Source organism: Canis lupus, chromosome 16, assembly GCF_048164855.1.
Source record: "Canis lupus baileyi chromosome 16, mCanLup2.hap1, whole genome shotgun sequence".
NCBI lineage: Eukaryota > Metazoa > Chordata > Mammalia > Carnivora > Canidae > Canis > Canis lupus.
In genome coordinates this window covers 58,379,942-58,397,825 of record NC_132853.1, presented here as the reverse complement: position 1 = coordinate 58,397,825, position 17,884 = coordinate 58,379,942, and the positions used below count along the sequence as shown (strand labels likewise).

The 17,884-nt window shown below is 58.4% G+C and overlaps 1 protein-coding gene across 2 annotated transcripts in view; it reads left to right on the top strand.

Moving 5' to 3' along the window:
* Positions 1-16,419: 16,419 nt before the first annotated feature.
* Positions 16,420-17,884, top strand: part of DNAH17 (dynein axonemal heavy chain 17) — a 96,033-nt gene continuing 94,568 nt past the window's right edge. Inside the window, exon 1 of one of the 2 annotated variants that reach the window (XM_072781800.1) lies at positions 16,420-16,537. The gene's annotated coding sequence lies outside the window, so the exon portion shown is untranslated. The remainder of the gene's footprint in view (positions 16,538-17,884) is intronic. The other variant, XM_072781801.1, reaches the window with a different exon arrangement.

The window sequence follows — 17,884 nt, the reverse complement described above, 5'->3', positions numbered from 1 at the left end:
GCCCACCGTGGAGCCCAACGCGGGGCTTGATGGCGTGACCCTGAGATCAGCACCTGAGCCCAAATCACGAGTTGGACACCTCACCCACGGGAGCCACGCAGGTGCCCCTCACAGGGACATTCTTATTCTCAAACTAACAGGTGCCAGGATGACAGTCGAGACCCGTGTTGACACAGGCAGAGACGTGTTTGGGGCAGGTGACATTGGAGGAAGAGCGTGGGCAGGCCTGGAGGAAGCCGGCATCAGAGGGACCAGGGGAGGCACGAAGGGTGACCGTAAAGGCAGACGCTACGTGCCAGTCCCCACCACCCGCCATGCTCGAGAGGAGGAGGGGAACCAGCCAGCCCAGCGGGAGCTGGTGCAGAACCAGGCAGGTGAGCCCCAGAGACCCAACACAGTGCAGACGACCCTGGAGGTCACCGGTCTTGTAGTTAGTGGTGCGTTAGCGACAGTAACGCGCCCCTTGGCATCACCCCCCTCCCACCCCCGGACTGGGTGTTCAACTGTGAAAGAAAAGAACAAAATTAAGGAATGTGCACAAAAGACTCGAGATAGGGTCAAAGCTGCTTTGAAATGAGAGATTTCACCGTACTTTTTAGCTTTCAGGGTGAAAAACAATCCCATAAGAACATGCGAGTTTATGATTCACTTGATGATACATGAAGTGGAGACGGGTGAGGACGGGTGAGACCCGTTACCTACCCCAGGACGGTTCCAAGCCTCATAGGTATTCACTCTTCGCCCTCACAACCTCCCTACGAGGGGGTGCTTTTACCATCCCCCATTCCACAGTGAGATGTTGAGTGGCTGGCTTGTCACAGGGCTCCGCGTCGGGGCTCCTACCCGCTCCGCCATCCTGCCTCCCGGAAGCACCCTGCCTCCCTCTGGGCAAGTTGGGGGTGGCTGTCCTGGGTGGAGGGGGCGGCCCTGCTTCCCCCCCCGGCAGAGCCCCAGCAGCCCAGGACCTCAGAGGGCTGGTCCGTCCATTCCTGGGAAGCTCCAGCCAGCCTCTCGGTGGCACAGCCAAGGCAGCGCCAGTGCCCAGGGGTCGAAGCTGGACTATTTAGAGCGCCTCCTGCCAGTGTTCCCCTGGCAGCCTGACACCAAACCACGAGGGTGGAAACCCCCCGCCCCCGAGGTCTCTTGCGTGAAGAAGGGAGCAGATGGATTCCCAGAACCGTAGGAGGTAAGTCCCTGTCCTGTCCGGGCTCGGCCCCTCTCCCTGGCCACCCCGTCCGCTCGTGCCAGTTAACAGACCTACAAATGAGAAAAGCACAGGCCACTTACTCAGAGTTCGCAGGCGGGGGCCGGCCGCTGTCACCGCGTCTGGGGCAGGGATGGGAGAGCCTGCAGCGGGGCCGGGGCCGTGGGCGTGGGGAAGCTGGCGGTGGGCTGATTAGAAGCCGGACATCCTTTGTGGTCCGTTAGGGGACATGTTTGTGTCTCGCTGGTTGGTCCTGGGTTGAAAGCAAGGGCAAGATGAGGGAAGCTGGTGGTCACAGACCACGTCCTGGCGGTTAGGCCTGGTCGCTGCAAGGGTTGTGTCAGGGCTCTGTTGTCCGAGGCAGTCTGGCCGCTGGCCATGTCGTCCGTTCCACCTCGTGCTAAGAGGGAAAGCTGGCTCCTAAGGATCCTGCAGTGCCCTGGCGGGCAGCGTGCCCAGGGCCTGAGCGTCAGCCGTGCCACTGGGGAGGGACTCGCAGGCCCAGGTGCTGGGCAGCCGGACACCCTGGTGTGAGGACAGGGGGCTGTGTCGTGGTCATTTCCCAAGTGGCCATGGACAAGGCCTGTCCCTGTTCTCTCTATGGGGACCAAACTGAGCCCTGCGAGCCCCCCGCCACCCATGTTTCTCTGGCCATTTCACCCAGGAAAGGCTGGAAGTTTTGGGGTTGGGAGTTGAGGGGAAGGGAACCCCCTTAGTTTGCTTCGTTCTGGCGATCAGATGGGTCTCTCCCCTGCTGCGTTGTGGTCACAGGTAAGGAATGTCCTGCTCGAGGCAGGCCGCTTGCACATCCAGCGCAGCAAATGGATCTCACTTGATGGACAAACCTCCATTCTTTCCATGACTTTAGTCTCCAAAGTTTACAAATATGGCCCCAGTGTCCTGGGATGGGTGGTTTTATGGATGCCTAGGCAGCTCATGAGTTATTTCTGGGAGGGTCTGGGAGGGTGTTTCCTGAAGAGATTAGCATTTGAATCCAGGAAAGCAGGTCTCCTGCCACCACCACCAGGTGGGCCTCAGCCCATCCATCAGGGGCCTGAAGAGAGCAAAATGGTGGAGGAAGGGCCCAGGCGCCCCACTGACCTGGGCGGCCAGCTTGCGGAGGCAGGCTGTGGGGCTCCTCGGCCTCCATCATCGCGGGAGCCCCTCCTGAAACATCGCTTTCTGGTGAGCTCTGTGCATATCCTGTTGGTTCTATTTCTCTGGACAAACATGCATCCCTAATTCCTGCTCTAAATCTATTCTTGACTTAACCGAAACCCTTTGTGGGTCCTATTTTCAGCCAGTACTGCCTTTTGGGGTTAACAGGTCTCGTAACCTCTACCATCTGCTGAGTTAAGGGAGGTTTGGGGTCCCCGTGGGGCCAGGCCAGGGTCAGTATTACAGAGTCTTCCTTTTGCCCCTGGTTCCGTAAGACATGGCACAGCACTGTCCCTAATCCTGACTTTATTTAAAGATTATCACGAATTGTTTGTATGCATGTTGATTTTCTTAAAATATTGCATTAAATGTTGTTGATCCTGACCGCCAAGTTTTGGGGCACCTGCGGCACACGCCTCCGCTCCCTGCCTTCAAGCCTGGGTGCCCCGGGCTCGGTGAGAAAGCCCTACGCGTTTTAGTGGACCTTTAGGTTTTGGTCACGGTTTCCACTTGTTTTTTTGGTGACTGATTAATTCATGCACTTCACAAGTGTTTCCTGAGTCAGCTCCGTTCCAAGGATGTGCCAGGTGCTGGGGCTTCAAGAGTGAGCAAAACACACATGGGCGCTGCCCTTGTGAGCCCACTGCCTGGATGCAGAGCCCGTTCCTTTGCTGGGCCTCCAGCGCTGCAGGCCTCTGGAGCCCGGGCTGGCTCTCGTCCTTGGTCCCAGGGACAGCGTCCCTGGGCAGCAGCACCCGGGCCGTGGGGAGTGAGCTGGCGTAGGCTCGGCCGGGGTGGGAGTGGGTCCTCATCCAGGCGTGTCTGCTGTGTCTGGCGTGGAAGCCGTGAACCAGCCTGCAGGAGGCCTGCCCTCTCTCTGCCCCAAGGAGCAGCCAGTTCTGGCTCTTCAGTAAACAGGTGCCACAGCCCGGCCCGGGCCCTCACTGGGGCAGGCCAGCCACCCGCACGTGTGGACAAGCACCCGAGGGGGAGCGCAGCAGTCACAGGCCCCGGCTTTCAGAACGGAAGGCGTCATCTGTTCTGAGGGGGCCGAGGTGTACCCTGCCCTGGACGAGCTCTGCTCCTACGGGCCCTAGTTCGTGTGCCGCGGAGGGGGACTGCAGCCCCAGGTGTGGCTCCGGACAACCCTTCTGTTCCTCTCAAGGAGTCTTTCCATGCAAGCTAACGGTGTTGGGGTGCCCCCCAACCTGCACCCCGTCCTTCCTCACCGCCCCCTACCCCATCCCACGGGGCTGCACGTGACCCACCACGCAGGTGCCCAGGCTGTGCGGGCTGCTCTTCAGGGTTAGAAATGCCTTACTTGGGGCAATTAAAAGGCCCAAAGGCCTCAATTGTAACTTCAGTTTCCCTCCCAGCGAAGCCCCCCCAGCCTCGCCCCGTGCCCGTCTCTCTGACCCTCTGGTCTCCGTGCAGGCCCGGTGGCTGCTGGGGGGGTGCTGGTGCAGTCTCGGAAACCACTGGATTCGGACCCCCCAGCTTGCCGTTTGATTTCCTCCTGTCCCCACTTGTTCCCGCTTCTCTCTTTTCCTGCTTTCTTCTGGAGTAAACATCTCTCATCCCATTTTATCCCCACGGCTGCCACCCTGGCTGCCATGGACTGGCCCTCAGACCTCACAGCCAGCCCCACGGTGCGCCGAGGTGGCCAGGGGCAGCAGTTCGGGGTTAGCCAGCCCCAGGGGGACCCCCCACGTTGGGATTTGTGTCTCCGGAAGAGGAGACCCCAGAGCTGTCCCCCTCTGCCTCCCTCCCTCTGCACCATGCGAGCGAGCGCAGGGTCACAGGGCTCTTTCACGGTGGACGTCCGGCCTCAAAACCACAAGAAATAAATTGCTGTTTAGGCCGCCGGCCGGTGGCACCTTTCCAGCAGCCTGAATTGGGAGGACGGTGGTGGCTCCTCCCCTGTTTTCTAGCAGGAGCCCTAAATTCTCTCCAAGTGTATGAGCTACTTGGTGTTAATAGGTCCCCGGGTGACTGCGCAGCAACGCACAGTGCAGCATCTAGCTCCGGCCTGCTTGGGGCAGTGGCATTCGGGCGTCAGAGGGTTGAAGCTTTAACCCCAGACGTCAGTGCTGATCTGTTTCCCGCGTGGAAGGCACAGTCGGGGGGCTCAGAGAGGGCCACCTTCCAGACGTGGTGGCCACGGGCCCTGCCGTCTGCTGCGCCGTCCACCGCTGGTCCTTCGCCGACTCCTACCTGCGAGGGTGTCGAGAATAGGGTGCTTTTCATGGTAGTTGGAAACCTAAGGAGCACGAGGATTCGTGAGTTGCCGTGATTTAGAGACACCCCACCCTGGCATGGATCGGGTGACTCGGCCTGCACCTCCTCCGGGGGGATGTTGGGAGCCGCTGGGTTTATGGGGGGCCCGGCTGGTGAGAGAGGCTGCGGGCGCCCCAGGGGCGGGAGGACGCCTTGAAGAAAAGGCAGGAAGCCGGTTCCTGTCTTCCCGTTCCCCTTCTCTAGGCCAGGGGCCAGCAACACGGCCTCCAGGCCAAAGCCGGCCCGTGTGACGTTTGATGGGCCGCAGCCAGCCGCGCCCGTTCACCCACGTGGTCCATGGCTGCTGCAGACGTGAGCAGGTGTCACGGGCCCCACCCGGCTCCCAGACTGTGGACGTCGGGTCCTGCCCTGAGCCCTCTGAAATCCTGATGAGGTGGCAGAGGCCGGTGCTCGTGGCTTTGCTCTGTGAGCTCAGTGTTCGCGGACTCCTGACCCGCCCGCAGGGAGTTCCCGGCAGGCCCAGGATCGTGTTTCCCCTCTCAGGAAACCATTTCACCAGGAGGCGGTGAGTCACGGGCCGCACCTTGGAAAACGGGACAGTCGTCACCTTCAGTCTCTGGGCAGAAGGACCAGAACGGAGCCCAACTGGAGGGCCTGGGCCCCGGGCAGAGGCTTGTGGGGCTGCAGGAGGGACGTGGGTGGGGCAGGGGCTCCAGCCAGGTGGGGGAGAGGGAAGCTAGGTTGGCACTCACCAGTTTCGGGGAGCTGGACCAAGGGAAGCACAGCACCCCAGATTCATCACACAGCGACCCCAAAGTCAGCTGGGGGGTGGGACATACCGAGGCCTTCACCAGCCCACGGCAGCATGAGGCCACACCTGCCCAGTCGCCGTCTGTGCCTGGGACCAGGTGCCTGGTTCACGGGGGGTGGGATGCGGCAACACGCAGGCAGAGCATCGCCAGCCAATCCGCCCAGCGGCAGGGTCCATGCTCTCCCCCTGCAGATGCCCTTCCCCAGAGAAGCACAGCCAGCCGTGCTGTAGGATCCGTGTCCGGCCCTCAGAGCCTCCGTCTTCTGCAAGCAAGAGGGACCGTCCACTCGGGGAGGAGGTGGGGAACCCGCGCCCTCCCACAGGCTCCGAGCCCCAGGGGCAGAGCAAGCCCAGGAAACCGTGCTGTGCTGACCAGGTGGCAGCCAGGGTTTGTGTCTTGCAGTTTGCTGGATGCAAGTGTCATTCCCAATGCAGACCTTTGGTTTTACAGGGCGCTGTTTGACTACAGAGTTGGGGTTTTGCTTATTTTTATTATTTATTTTTTTAAAGATTTGTTTATTTATTCATGAGAGACACACAGAGAGAGGCAGAGACGCAGGCAGAGGGAGAAGCAGGCTCCATGCAGGGAGCCCAGTGTGGGACTCGATCCAGGGACCCCGGGGTCACGCCCTGGGCTGAAGGCAGGTGCCAAACCGCTGAGCCACCTGGGCGCTCCCGCAGAGTTGTTTTTAATCACGGGCTAAGGAACAAAGGGAAGCTCTAACTCCCTCTTTCATCCCTGAGCCACTGAGGACCCTGGGCAGAGGGAGAGGACAGGGACGGGGAGGACTGGGGGAGAGCGGCCTTCAGCTTCCTGAAGCGGAGATGGCCTGGAGGCGAGCGGGTGAGCGGGTGAGCAGGTGCACAGGGTGGTATGGGGGGGCGGGGGGAGGCCGGGATTCGATTCGGGAGGAGTGACGGCTTTGGCCCATGAGCACAGGGTGCGCCCCTCGGGGCGTTGTTGTTGACTTCATGGGGCCAGGATCAGGCCTGGACTCACGCATATAGACTGGTAGGAAGGGAGTGATCCACCCCCACGACTGTCACCTGAGGGGGGGAGGGGGCAGCCCGGGACCCTCAGGAACAGACGGAGCAGATGGAGCAGGGGGAGGTGGAGAGAGCTGGAGGGAGGTCCCCAGGCTCCGTGCTGAGCTCCTTGCGGGGAGACACCTCGTTTGGGGTCACCGCAGGAGTCCCCCGCTTCATGCAAGTTCTTCACACCCTCACCACAGAGGTGGCTTTCTTTCTCTTCTTTTTTTATTACGACATAATACACGGAACCAAATTGACCCTCCTAACCATATTAAAGTGAACCATTCAGTATCATTGAGGGCATTCACAGTGCTGTGCAACCACCACCCTACTGAGTTCCAGAACTTTTCATCCCCCATTCACACCCCCGTTGGTGGTCCCTTCCCATCTCTCCCCCTTCCCCCCCTCTTCCTCCCTGAGGCAACCGCCAGTCAGCCCTCCCTCCGTCTCTATGGTTTTGCTTATTCTGGACATTTCATATAAATGGATTCCTACGGTACGTAGCTGTGGCTTTTTAAAAATATCTCATTTTAAAAGATTTCTCTTCCCAATTAAAAACCGGGCAAAGGATCTAAACAGACACCTCATCTGAGAAGATACATAGATTATAAAGAAGCATATGAAAAGGGACTCCAGGGACCCCCCAGGTGGCTCAGCGGCTGAGTGTCTGCCTTCAGCTCAGGTTGTGATCCCGGGGTCCTGGGATCGAGTTCCGTGTTGGGCTCCTTGCAAGGAGTCTGCTTCTCCCTCTGCCTGGGTCTCTGTTTCTCTCTCTCTGTCTCTCATAAATAAATAAATAAATCTTAAAAAAAAAGAAAAAAGAAAAAAAAAGGGACTCCATGTCTTCTAATTCTCTAATGAGAGAAGTGCGCAGTGCAACAGCAACAACGAGACACCACTGCACACCTATCAGAGTGGCTCAAATCCCCAACACTGGCCACACCGCGGCTGGCGAGCACGCGGAGCAGCAGGGACTCACCCACCGCGGCCAGGAACGCAGAATGGTGCAGCCACCTTGGAAGACGGTTTGGTGGGGCGCTTACAAAACCAAGCACACTCCCACCAGGCGGTCCAGCAGTCACACTCCCTGGGATTCACCCAAAGGAGCTGAAGAGCTGCTTCCGCACAAAAATCTACACACGGATGTTTATAGCAGCTTTATTCCTATTCACTAAATCTTGAAAGCAACCAAGATACACTATTCAGTAGGTGATGGAGAAATAAACTGGTCCATCCAGACACTGGAGTATTATTGTCCGGCGGTCAAGAGAAAGAGCGCGCTAGCAGGTCACCAGAAGACTTGGAGGAATCTTCAGTGTCCGTCACTCAGGGAAAGAAGCCCGTCCGAGAAGGCCGCAGACGGTGGGGTTCCAACCCAATGACATCCTGGAGAAAGCAGAGCTACGGAGACGGTTGGGGTTGGGGGTGAGGGAGGGGTGAGCGGAGAACCCCTCTGTGCGAGGCTGTGACAGTGCATACGTGTCATCACTGTGCAGTCATGCAAACAGAGCGGCCAACAGCCGGGGGGCGGGGGGGAGGCTGCTGTAAACTGTGGACCTCGGTTATAAGATAAATAACACGCCAGGGTTGGCTCCTCCATTTTAACACGCATTCCACGTGGGCGTGAGGCGTTACTAGTGGAGGAGGAGAGGAGTGGGGAGGCAGGGGCTCAGGGGATCACTGCACTCTACACTCAGTTTTTCTGTAAACCTAACACTGCTTTAAAAAATAGCCTCTTTAGGGGCCCCCTGGGTGGTGCAGCCTGTTAAGCGTCTGACTCTTGGTCTCGGCTCAGGTTGTGATCTCAGGGTCTTGCTAAATAAATAAATCCTGGGGACGCCTGGGTGGCTCAGTGGTTGAGTGTCTGCCTTTGGCTCAAGTCATGATCCTGGCCAGGGTCCCGGGATCGAGTTCCACGTTGGGCTCCCTGCATGGAGCCTGCTTCTCCCTCTGCCTGTATCTCTGCCTCTCTCTCTGTGACTCTCATGAATAAATGGATAAAATCTAAAAAAAAAAAAAAAAAAAAAAAAACCCTAAACTATAGAGTCTGTTAAAAAAAAAAAAAAAAAAAAAGCATCTGTTTCTGCCATGTATTAAGAATTGATTTGTTTTCCTGATGTTATGAAAGACAGGTGTAACTGCCCTTCAGACCCGGTCAAACTCTATCCAGAGTGTAGGATTGTGCTGAAAATCCTACTTAGCTTGGGCAGGCTGCTCACGGGTGGATGTGCTGTGTTTCTGTGGCTTTGCATAAGCACAGCAATGACTCTAGCACCTGTCTCTGCCTCTGGACCCTGCACACCCAGGTTCTCCCTGAGGCCACCCCCACCCCCCACCTCGTGGGGCTGCGGAGGCTTCCTTTCCGCCAGATCCCCAGCTGGTTTCACCCGAGGACCACCCAAGACTGTAAAATAAAACTTTGCAATTAAAACGATCCCTGGAGGGGTAAACCAGCAGCATTTGGTGAATTGGAAAATCGGATTCCAAACCCGGCCCCACTCGTTACAGGATGGGTGGTCCTGAGAAAGTCCCCCACGTCTCCGAGAAGCCCAGTGAATTCTTCTCGATTCCTGGAAGGTTCCGGAGAAACTGCCAGCCCTGTCACGCTTACCGCAGTCGGCGCAGCCCTGGCAACAGCACTGAGGGTCGCCAGCTGGCCCCACCGTCCGGGACTCTCCTGGGTCGAGTCCCAAACGTCCCGGGTCCTGGGAGGTCGTTGGCTCCAGGCACACGGGAGCAGTTAGGGCTTGTGTGCTAGTGATGCTGGTGTTTTGTTTTGTTTTGTTTTGTTTTGTTTTTGGAGTAGTGTTATTGGGGGTCTGGAGCCCACGGCCAAGAAGGAATTCCTGAAACGTCTTCAGTGCAAGAGGGTGATTTTATTGAAGCACGAAGACAGGACCCATGGGCAGAAAGAGCTGCTGCCCCAGGAGTGTGAGGAGCCGCTGATGACATATGTTGGGGTTGGGAGAAGTAAAGATAAGGGCAGTCCCCTCATCTGCTAAAGAGGACTCACAGGACCCAGAGGCCTGGCTATTGTCGAGCTCAGGTTGTTGTCCCCTCTAGGGAGGCCTTAACATGAAGACGGAGGGCGGGGGGGGGCTTTCTGGAGGAACCTTGTTGCTCTGCCTGCCTCGAGTATTTGTCCTTGGGCTGCGGGTTTGAGGACATTTCATTTTATCTACATTTCCTTCTGCCTTTGTCTGTCTCATCACCAGCAAAGAAGACAGAGAGGGCAAGGGACTGCGGAGATGCATAGTTCCCGATCTCTCAAGAAGCCGTCGGGGATGGAGGCCTGGCTGAAGGAACAGGCCTTGGGTGATCAATCCCCCAGCTGCCCGGGGTGATCGACGAGGGGAGTCTGGAAAGGCGTCTCCCCAAAGCCTCCCCATCAGCCCGGACCGTACCCCCCCACCCCCCCGCTCCCGGGAGGCGTCTAGGGGATGCGGAGACAAGCCCTGTCACAACAGAACAAATGTATATCCTTGGGGTGGATTTAGAGACAGACAGGCGTGAGTCAAACCACAGGCAGGAAATTTCATTTCCAGACCTCCTTCAAACACTGTTTTCCTGACTCATTACATTCAAAGCACATTTAATTTTGCAAACAGAGCCGAGAAGCCCTTCCCGCAGTGGCCCAGCCACTCCCCAGGGCCTTGTGTGTCTGTGTCCCGCCCCTAAAGTTCGAAGTTGAACCAGAGCTCTCCGGCCAAGCTGGATGGATCAGGGGGCGGATGGTGTTTTATTAATTTTTTAAAAATATATATATATATTAAAGATTTTATTTATTTATTCATGAGAGAGAGAAAGAGAGAGAGAGGCAGAGACACAGGCAGAGGGAGAAGTAGGCTCCATGCAGGGAGCCCGACGCAGGACTCAATCCCGGGACCCCAGGATCACAGCCCGGGCTGAAGGCGGCGCTAAGCCGCTGAGCCACCCAGGGATCAACTTTTTAAAGAAGTCGCCCAAAGGAAAGGGGTCTTTGCCCTTTGAAGGAAGCGGTATTTGACGTTTCCAGGTGTCTGGTAGATGCTGAGCTGGGGCGACCTTGCGCTGAACCCACCGCAAGGGCTTTGGGGCCAACGTGGCTGCAGAGCCTCGTCCCTCGGGTGCCTTGCCGCGGGGGCCGGAGCACCTTGGGCCCGAGTGGGCCCGAGTGGGTCAGTGAAGCCTCCGGAGCAGGGAGTCCCCGACTCCCCCCAACCCCCCGCCTCAGGTCCACGGTCTGGATGTTTGGCCTTGACCCCTGGGCAGTGGGGCCAGGCCCCCTTAGTTCCAGAAGCTTCCCAGGTGATTCCACGGTGCGGTCACTGGTGACCCACGCCGTTAGGTGACACCTGCTCAAGGAACCCACCACTGGGGCTCGACGAAGGGAAGGCGGGCTCCACACGCAAATGAATGACCATAAAGAAAGGAAATACGGGAGGGCCCTGGCAGCCAGGGACCACTGGCGACTCCGATGACGTTACTCAAACCAGAGGCCAACACTGTACTCCACGTCAGAGGTGCTGGGGCTCTGCACCTGCAGGAGCCTCTCCTGGGGGCTTGTTAACACGAGGACCCCAGATTCCCGGCGCCCACAGTGCTGGGCTGAGAACCCTCGTCCCGAACCCGCTGCCAGGTGCTGCCGCAGCTCCAGGGACCTCACTCTGGGGACCGCTGCTCTGCACAAGGATGGAGCTCGCAGGCTCGCGGCCGGGCCAAGGCCAGGGCTGGCACGTGGACGATGGCCTGGCATGTCCCAGGCCAGTCCCCATGAACGCGGGGCACGGGTTCCAGTGTAGGCCACACTGGAAGGTGGTGTCAGGGCCTGACGTTGGGACTGGATGCAGAGGCACCGATTGTTAAGACCTCACCTTTGAATACACACATTGCCCGCAGGTGACACCGCCACCAGCAAAGCAGCCAGATGGGGACCTGGGCCCCACGCCCGCGGAGTTCCCCGGCCTCCAATCTCCTGAACCCTCATTCCACCCTTACGCTGCAAGTCAGACGATAGTGGGCGACCCCTCAAAACCCCAGATACCCCACCTTTGGACCCTAATAAAGGGAGAACCCCGGTTCACACTCCACCCCATCCCCTGTGACCGTGCCCCGTGCATGACCCGTACCCTCCAGGACTTGCCAGTGATAAATCTTGTCCCTCAAAGTCCCCCGATGGTTTTACTCAGGTCTGGCCCGAGCCACAGGGAGGGAAGCCCTCCATCTAGCCCTCTGTCTGCAGGCCTGCGGATCCACCCCGCTGTTCCCCCAAGCTCAGGACCCCTCACAGGCCACGCCAAACCGAGGACAGGTCCCTCTGAGCCCTCTCTTCGCCCCACTGCCTCTAGCTGTTGGGGCCGCTTCGGGATCTGCCGCCTGAGCCAGTCTCAGCAAAGGATCCTGCCCTGGCACCCCACCCCTTCCCTCCGTGACCCCCACCCGTGGGCCCTCAGTCTTTGGCTGCCTCTGGCCAGAGTCCTCGTCCCCTGGCATCTCCTGCTGCTGCTGCTCGGGGCCGTGAAAGCCCAGCTGTCTAGGCTGGAGTTGGGTCCTGCTCTTCCCCTCACTACGGTCGCACCGAAGAGCCAGTCCCCTCATCTCGGACTGGCGTCGGCGCTCTTCCTCCTGGGCCAGTGTACACGGGGCGTCTGTCTGTCCACCGCCCGCACCCCCCGGGCCAGCAGAGGCTGGTGTTGCTGTGCAGCACCCACACTGACCCACCCCGGCCCCGGCCTGCACAGCCTGGCGTCCACGCGGTCCCTGCCCTGCTGGGGCCTCCCCGCCGGGCTTGCTAGGCAGACAGCCCTGACTAGTGCACCCCGCCGCCCCCCGGCCTCCACGGTGCCTACCCTGCCTGTGACCCATGGGACCCTCACAGGCCAGGCCGGAGACGCATCTCTGGCCCCTGCCGACCCCTCAGGAGAGCGCCCCGCCCTGCCCCGCGGGGCCAGCCCGGCAGGCAGGGCTCGGCCGGGGCCAGGTCGTGCCAGGGCAAGAGGACAAAGGCTGACTGTCCTCCCTGTGCCCTCCGCCGGGAACGCAGCACGAGGACGTGTCGGGGCCAAGGGGCCGGACGGAGGATGTAGGGTGGCGAGGGCGGACCCAGATGGCCGGCCTCCTGCTGTTGCCGAAGGTGGTTCCGCGCTTGAGTTTCTGCGTGAAAGTGTCTTCCTGGTTGGCCGTGGGAGCAAGTGCTCCCTGGGGAGCGTGAGTGGGGGCTGGGCTTCCCGGCGGGGTCTGCGGCTGCCAGGCCGAGGCGTGAGCGCACGGGGTGCAGGCTGGCCCCTGGCAGGGAGCAGTGCCGCCGCTGCCCTCCGCACGGGCGCCCGCCTGTCGGGAAGCCGCGCACACCGCCCTGGACCTTTCGAAAGGGCCGGCTGTTCCCTCTGCGACGTGGACGGCGTGTCCCTGCGGAAAGCTGGTTGACCCACCGAGAAAACGGGTCCTCCCGTGTCTCTTTGCTCACAGGGGAACCGCAGGTGTGACCCAGCCCCCGCGTCCCTCCTTCCCAGCTTGCACAGCACCCACCCTGGAGCCCCGGGGCTGTGATTCGGGGGCGGGGGTGGGGGCGGGGGCAGCTCCTGGAGTCCCCTGCGCGGCGCGATTTCACCAGGACGCAGTCGATCCTTTGTGTCTTGGGGACACAGACCCCGGAGAAGCACGACCTAGATCGCTAGCGCTTCAAACAAGTGATGGGGCTCCAGGGAAGAAGCAGGGCTCCGCCGACACTGGTTCGGATGAGGTTAAACAGACCTCCTCGCAGCGGGACTTCTCAGAGCCTTGGCTCCCTCAGTAATATTTACGGAAGGCCTGCGGTGGCCCAGCCCCAGGGCGCGTGCTGGAGTGGCCCTGCTCTGCGGGGGGCTGGGCGCTGGGCACGTCTGTCTCGATGACTCTGATGGCTCTGGGCCCCGTACACAAGCTCCTTCCCTGGCGACTCGTGATGTGACCCCCTGTTCTGGGCTTACTGGGCCTCTGTATGTCTTCCTTGGAGAAAATATCTATGTCCTCGACCCACTTCTATGTGGTTTGCACTGTTAGGATTGTGCTATGAGTTACATACGTAGCCTGAGCACAAGTCCCTTCAGATGTGAGAACACTCGCTGCCATCCCGTGAGGCGTCTTCTCACCTTTATCGTGCCCTTTATAGAAGCCCCCAGATTTTTAACTTGGGTGATGCTCTGTTTGATCTCATACTTTTGGTGTCCTCTGTGAGAAACCATCGCTCCAGGGGCAGCCCGGGGGGCTCGGTGGTTTAGCGCCGCCTCCGGCTCAGGGCGTGATCCTGGAGACCCAGGATCGAGTCCCACATCGGGTTCCCTGCATGGAGCCTGCTTCTCCCTCTGCCTGTGTCTCTGCCTCTCTCTCTCGCTCTGTCTCTCATGAATAAATAAGTAAAATCTTTTTTAAAAAAGAAAAAAGAAACCATCGCTCCCTCCAAGGTCCTGGACATCTGCTCCTCTGTCTCACTCTAGGGTTTTAGAGCTGTAGCTCCTACCGTTGGGTCTTCGATCCAGTTTTAGTGGATGTTCGTAGGTGGTGTGAGGTAGGGGTCCGGCTCCTTCCCTGTGCACAGAAGCCACTTGTTCTAGCACCGTCTCTTGGAAAGGCGGCTGCCCACCCCAGTGGACCGTCCTGGAGCCCCCAACTCCACCTTCCCCTTGAGGTGTGTGGAGACTCCTGGGCCTTCACTCCCAGTCCGCGGACCTGGACGACCGTCCCTGTGCCGGAAGCTCTCCGGCTTCATGGCTGTGCTTGGGAAGGAAGCGTTGCCCTCGGAGAACGCGAGTCCGCCAAGCTCGTTCTTCTTCAGGATTGTTTCGGCTCTTTTCGTTACCTTACATTTGCATGTGACGTGGAGGATCAGCTTCCCCCTTTCTGCCAGCAAGGTAGCTGGGGTTTTCGACAGGGCTTATGTTGAGTCTAGAGCGATGATGGATCAGCTGGCGGATAATTGTCATCTTAACGAGATTAAGTCTTCCGAGCCCTGAACACGGGATGCCTTTCATCCACCCAGGTATTTAGTTTCAGTGATGTTTTCTGGTCTTCAGCTTTTAAGTCCTTCCTTTTAAAAATCTAATCCTTGGGGCACCTGGGTGCTTCAGTCGATTAGGCATCTGCCTTCGGCTCAGGTCATGATCCCGGAGTCCTGGGATCCATCCCTGCTCAGCGAGGATCCCGCTTCTCCCTCTCTCTCTCCCTGCCGCTCCCTCTGCTCGTGCGCTCGCTCTCTCGCTCATTCTCTCTGTCAAATAAATAAATAAAATCTCTTTAAAAAATAAAATGAAATTTAATCCTAAGTATTTTATTCTTTCTGATGCTCTTGTAATGGAATCATAAGCAGAATTATTTTGATGTTATTGTAAATGGAAATGGTTTTCTGAATTCCATTATCGGGTTGCAGGGAATATTGTAGTGGGGTGAGTCAGGTTGCATGTTACAATGTCTCCAAATGAGAGGGGATGAAATAATAAAAATTATGTAATCCAAGAGAAGGCAAGAAAGAAGAAAGGCATTCTAGAAGAGGCCAGATATCAAGGACTCAGTAAGACGATAGATAGATTGATTGATTGATTTTTAAGACGATAGATTTAAATCCCAGTATGGTAAGGGTTGCAGGAACTGGGAGTGGACTTGCAGTAGTAGAAAGTCATTTAAGAAAGGCAATGAAAAAAAAAAAAAAAAGAAAAAAAAAAGAAAAGCCAATGATGGGTGTCTGGGTGACTCAGTGGTTGAGTGTCTGCCTTCAGCTCTTGGGGTCCTGGGATCGAGTCCTGCCTCCCTCTGCCCATGTCTCTGCCTCTCTCTGTGTCTCTCACGAATAAATAAAATCTTTAAAAATCAAAAAGAAAGAAAGAAAGACAAACCAATAAACAGGAAGCAGAACCGGGTAGGGTTAGGCCCCAACACTCCCTCCTTTTGAGGAAGGGGGATTGCCCAAACCTTTCTCCAGAAGCCTATCACCTGAGCCTTAACACCGGCGGCCACACTATTTGCCTTTAACTGGCCGACAGGTGCCTGGTTTTGCTGTTTGTTAAAAGAAGAGGTCACCCAAGGGAGAGCCATCTCTCTGGGAAGAACAGAAGAGTCTGCTTCCACTCACCCTTCGGTGGGAGGGGTCCCGGGTCCCAGCACCCACATGAACGGGGAGAGCAAGGTTCTCGTCTCAGAAGGTGGAAGGATGAATCTCACGGAGCGAGGAGAGTGAGGAAAGCGATAGAGTTTCATGAAGCCAAGATACAGAAAGAGCTCTCGGGAGTGGAAGGGGTCCCAGCAGGGTTGCCACTGAGGGTTTTGTAGGGTTGGGCTTTTATTGAAATCTAACCGGGGAACCTAAATCTTTTCAACTTCTCTACACCATCATGTAAGGACTAGTGATCACATCTTTGATGCCTTACTTCTTTTTCTGGGTCTGGTTATTCCTTATTGGTCACAAGTGACTGTCATCAAAAGGCCCCCACCTATTAAAAAAAAAAAAGGCCCCCACATCTGACGCCCAGGGCAGGGTGGTCTCCTGCTTTGTTCCCTTATCCCTGGTTCTTTTTTTTTTTAAGGTTTTATTTATTTATGATAGACATAGTGAGAGAGAGAGGCAGAGACACAGGCAGAGGGAGAAGCATGTTCCACCCTGGGAGCCTGACGCAGGACTCGATCCCGGGACTCCAGGATCGCGCCCTGGGTCAAAGGCAGGTGCTAAACCACTGAGCCACCTAGGGATCCCCTTATCCCTGGTTCTGTTATGCCTCCGCGTTTTGGGGTTTCCAAGAGCCTGACCACCTAGCCCCCTACCTCTCTCTCCCTACCTAGCCCCGCCTGCCCCTGACTCAATGCTCCAGGTCAAAAGCAAAGATGGTTCAAATGTCATATTTTTTTAATATGACATCCAAGAGCCTCCCCACCATGGTGGGCCATGGAGGCTTGCTCTTTGCTGCACCGCCAGTGCTCACTCAGGTCCTAGGAGAAGGTTCTAGAAGTCCCAGGTGCAGAGGAGACCTAGAGAAGTTCCACGGCAGTTGGAGCCCCTCCAGGATAGGAAGCCATTTCCTTTCTGGTCTGGGAAAGAGCTGCCCGTCAGTCGGCCCTGCCTACGCCCGGAGCAGCCACCTGCTCAGCTGGTGAGGCTTTGATGGTACTCACGGTGCTCGGGGGCGAAGCCCGGGGGGCTCTGGAGCACAGGGACGGCCCCCAGGCCCTGGGGGGCCAAGAACCATCACCCACCCCAGGAGCTGCCCTGTCCCCTGCTCGAGCCATCAGGGGTCTGGGCCGGTGGGCCCGGCTCCCTCCCTGGCGTCCTGGTGCCCCCCCTCCAGCCGCTCCAGGCCCGGAAGGCCCCCCCGTCCTGGCTTCTCCCTGCCAGGTTGTGAGGGACCCGTGTAGGGCCTCCCCCCGGGGATGCGTCCTGTGCACCAGGGGCCCCCGTGGCCGTGGTTGCCTTCCTCGTGAAACACCACATGGAACTGGGGACCTCCTGGCCTTCCCCCCAAAACACGCATCGCCCTTCCTCTGCGCTGAGGGACCCGCGTGTCCCCCCTCTGTCCACGGATGTGCCGCCCAGACAGGTGTGGCTCGCCGGCCCCTGCAACTTCCCGCAGCTTGTCCATCGGTCCCCTGAGTCCCCTCGCGGAGGGCCCCACGCTCGGAGCCGATCCAGCCCACGTGATGACAGCCGCCGCCGTCCGGCGCTTTGGGCGCAGCGCGGTGGCGGGATGACCTACCGCCTCTTCCATAGCAGGAGTGTGTTTTCGGGAGCTGCGTCCTGTAAACCATCCTCACGGCGGTGGCTTTGGTCAAAGCAAAAGCGGGGATCTGCCACGGGGCCGCAGCAGAAGCGCCCCAGGAGCCTGGGCCGGGGGCGGACGTAGCTGCTGGGCGCCCGGTCAGCCAGGACCCCCGAAACCTAGGGCCGCACGTCCCCTAGGTTGTGTTAAACCAGCATCAGGCCTAACTTCATGCAGCCGGGTGGGGGGGTCCGACCCCAGAGCTCTCCCGCCTGCCTCCCCCCACGCCCACCCTCCCCACCGGGCTGCTCACTTGGAATTCCGGCGCTCTGTTCACCATGACTTTGCTTGTGCTGATCTTGTCAAAAATACTGAAATATCATTTCTCTTGATCCCTTGAATGTTGTGCCCTCAGTATGCCTCACGGCCCCACCCAGGTCCTGGTCCTTCGGGACTTGAAGGTGTTTTTAAGGCCCCCCACCCCCGACTCTCCTGTTAGCTCTGCCCCTGCAGGTGGGCGTGTGAGCGGCTTTGGAGGGTCTGTGGGGATCTGCAGCTGGATCCCTTCCTGAGCATACGGTGGGGGGGAAGGCAGGCGGGGGAGGCCAAAGGGCTGGGCAAAAGTTGGGGTACACTACGGCCGGGGTTAGGGCGGGCCTAGCATGTGATGACCTTCACGCTTCCCTGCACGGCCGCAGCGTGCCGAGCTCCACCCGGGCAGAGGGGTGTGGTGTCTACCCCGGG